Source organism: Mercenaria mercenaria, chromosome 18 (assembly GCF_021730395.1).
Source record: "Mercenaria mercenaria strain notata chromosome 18, MADL_Memer_1, whole genome shotgun sequence".
Classification (NCBI taxonomy): Eukaryota; Metazoa; Mollusca; class Bivalvia; order Venerida; family Veneridae; genus Mercenaria; species Mercenaria mercenaria.
In genome coordinates, this window is record NC_069378.1 from 38,258,705 (window position 1) to 38,262,285 (window position 3,581).

At 36.9% G+C, this 3,581-nt stretch overlaps 1 pseudogene; it reads left to right on the forward strand.

Moving 5' to 3' along the window:
* The first annotated feature begins 327 nt into the window (after window positions 1-327).
* LOC128550673 (uncharacterized) lies at window positions 328-2,917 on the forward strand (annotated as a pseudogene).
* The last annotated feature ends 664 nt before the right edge of the window (window positions 2,918-3,581 follow it).

Here is a 3,581-nt window from a genome sequence, read left to right on the forward strand (position 1 = left end):
ACACGACTTGATGACATAATCGTTTGTCTATTATTGTTTGTCTGATTAAGCTGTAGTCGAATCTCTCTGATTTCTGTGTTTCAGGTATTTGATCGACTACATAGAGAGGGTGTGTGCAATCTCTGATTTCTGTGTTTCAGGTATTTGATCGACTACATAGAGAGGGTGTGTGCAATCTCTGATTTATGTGTTTCAGGTATTTGATCGACTACATAGAGAGGGTGTGTGCAATCTCTGATTTATGTGTTTCAGGTTGATCGACTACATAAGAGGTGTGACTGTTTGTGTCGTCATACTGTGTGAAATTTATGTGTTTCAGGTATTTGATCGACTACATAGAGAGGGTGTGTGCATGGGATATACAAGCAGTTTATATTTCCTGGAACAAATTGGTGGGACTTTCAATGAAGCGATCGTTGACCTCATAAAAAATCAAACGCGATTTCGCTTGGTAGGAGACAATATTAATTTGACAGCAGACGTCTATGATCAGAGGAAAAACAATAGAGCACAAATGTTCCATGCTTTCGGGTCAGCCATTTTAGTGCAAAACATAGATTATATGTTTTGGACTCAACTGTTCAAGATTTTGTACCGTCAGCTGGAGACAATGAAGTTTATAAAATTGACTACACTGTTCTAATGTCGCGAGTGGTATTCAAGTTTCTACCATTCTTCAAGCAATCTGAAGACATAGTACCTTCTCGCATAAGTACTGCTGTGCCGGAATCGCTGGTAAAGAAGACAAAAGTCATGCTTTTGCCAGTCTTATTCAAGAACGAACAGAAGTACCAAGACGTTGTTGAAATACTTGATTACCATGAAGAAATTATTTGCGACGCTCATGTCACCGCTTCATTACCAACTGATAAAACAAAAAATCATATCGGCGGAGACCAATTGACCCGTGAAAGGTTTTCCGGTGCCAAATGTTTAAGGGGACACGAAGACAGTGCTAGAAACAGATCTGGACATCTGTCTCCAATAACTTTTGAATTGTTCCATCTGCATATGAATTATCTGAAAATGGTATTTAACATTTTCTATGATTTAAATAGTAGCCAAGATATTGGGTCTTTAAGGGCCTTACAGAATATCATTTCGCGGGCCAACGTGGCGGAGAATGTTAACACACACTACGACGCAGACAAAGACTTCTTCGTTTCAGTAGTAGATGTTCACACCGCAGAAGTCTTCATGGAATATTTTGGAATGGATGACACCCAGTCCGTCCCAACAAGGCATGTACAACCGCCGTTTGAGAGCTCAGAAGAAAAGAGTATTTTATTACAGTTGGTGATATGATTGACAAATTTGTCCTGCAACACGACGACGAAGAATTAATGGGTATGTATACCTTTTATTTTATTTTCTGTGTAAACATTTTGTTAACACATTTCAAAATTTCATTGTCACAATAGATACATGGCTACATAAAATTTTAAGTAGGCTTAAAATTGGTTGTGTATGGTATTTATCATAAATACGTTAATAAGCCACATCCGATGTGAAAACCAACAAAGTGCATTTGCAATCATGAGAATTGCGACCATCATGAATCCAGACCAGCCTGCACATCCACATTCTGGTCAGGATCCATACTGTTCTCTTTAAACCATATGGGTATTTGAGAAACCGTTAGCGAATAGTATGAAATCTGATCTGGTCGCAATTCTCACGGTGTGGCTCATTTCTTCAGAAAATCGTGTGTAACCTTTTGCAAACTTACTGAAGACTAAATTTAAACACATTTGTACTACATACAATGTACATTATAACATAATCACACTAACATTATTGTTCTTGCTTCTTTTAGTTGACGAGCATATGTTGGAAATTGATCTTCTAAACGGGAAAAAATTATTAGTGAGAAGGAAATGTGACGACGTAAAAATGCCAGATTGAGTTTTCAATTATGCACGGCGCGTTCTAGAACTAGGATTGAATTTTAAAGATCTGCTCGATATCACGAAGATGCAGGAGAGACAGTGCCATATTTCTATATTGAAGAAAACTATGCTTTTATTTAAAAGCCATCGAAATTTGTCAAAATATGCGTACGAGATATTACGATTGTTAGTCCATCAAATTTGCATTATATCCGAAAAATCGGCTAACGAAGAGTATTACGGTCTATTCGTTAATACTAACGGTCATGTTGATGGACATATACCCGCAGACAGACAAATGGACTATTTAGTTAAGAAAACAAAAAATCACATTAAACACATGTATTCCAACAAAACAGAAAGAAACATTATCAAAAGAACAAGTGCCATTTCAACAGTCGCCGATATTTGTGACAGATACGATATCATAAGCAACGTTGTTAAAAGGACGTCACGGCATTCCAGTAAGTCTTCCATGGGAGACGAATGCTTCCTTTTGGAATCCATACACAGTGTCAGACCTTTTCACCGAACCGATGGACGTTCCCATGCGCATTTCCGTGACATACACCCAAGTGCAATTACAAAGCTATAGACATTAAACACTACCATGAGTGGATAAAACGAAGGTCGATTGAATTTGCTTTTGAAATTGGGAACTGAATTTCCTATGAAAGAAAATTGATACTTATTCTGTGTTCAGTTTCTTATTGGTGTATCAAAATTATCGTGACAGTTTCGTCCGTTAAATTATAGACGATCAATAAACTTACATCTAGTTCACGTGACTGTCAGATTTCTTGACTGTGTGAATAATGTGACATATGCAGGCAATATATTGCACGGCTATATCTGGGTAGGCTCGCTGCAGCTCATCCTCATCTGTAAAGTTAAAGTGTGTTTTACATATTTGTTCAACTAAAGTGTATGTTAATCCCGTATATAACATTCTCGTTGTACATGTGCTATTTTCAGAATCTGCACAAGAGAGCACAGCGCATAATACAGTGTTTCATTGCATTTTTCAATGACACTTTTCGTTGTTGGTACATTCACACATGTTTGATCATTGTCTACAGTAATCGAACATATTAGAGATTCCACACACATTGTCAGAATAATTTGTATGTTTGATATATTGATAACGAAACACATTAAGCACAGATAGTGCTTGACTTCCTTTCCATGCTATCATTGCTATAATTTTTGTTGAATTGCTGTAAATAATAGAATTTGGGTCATTTGTGGCTGATTTTGGTTTATTATGTGAATAGCTGGATCCCAGCATCACACATTATGTCATATACAAAAGTTAAAGGGAACCAGATATTTGATAGAGCAAGTACTCGTTGTAAATCGCTATGTTTAAATTTTGACAATCAGAAAGTTCTAAAAATAGCACGTTTGCTGAGATATAAATAGGTAGATGGATGACAGAGAATTCATTCAGTATCCAGCGAATGCAGAAGACACATCGAGGATTCAACTAATAATTTATCCCAGTACCTTGAGAAGGAGGTTATTGCAACTACCCTGTCAGGGCGGATAAATTATTAAAAAAAGAAGACGTTTGAGGTTCATATACTAAAGAAGAGTTGCAGAATTTCAATAAGGTTTCGAGCTATAGGGCCAGCGCATAGGAGTTTTACCTTAAGGGTGGTTGAATGCTATAGACGATAGCAAATATAGGCT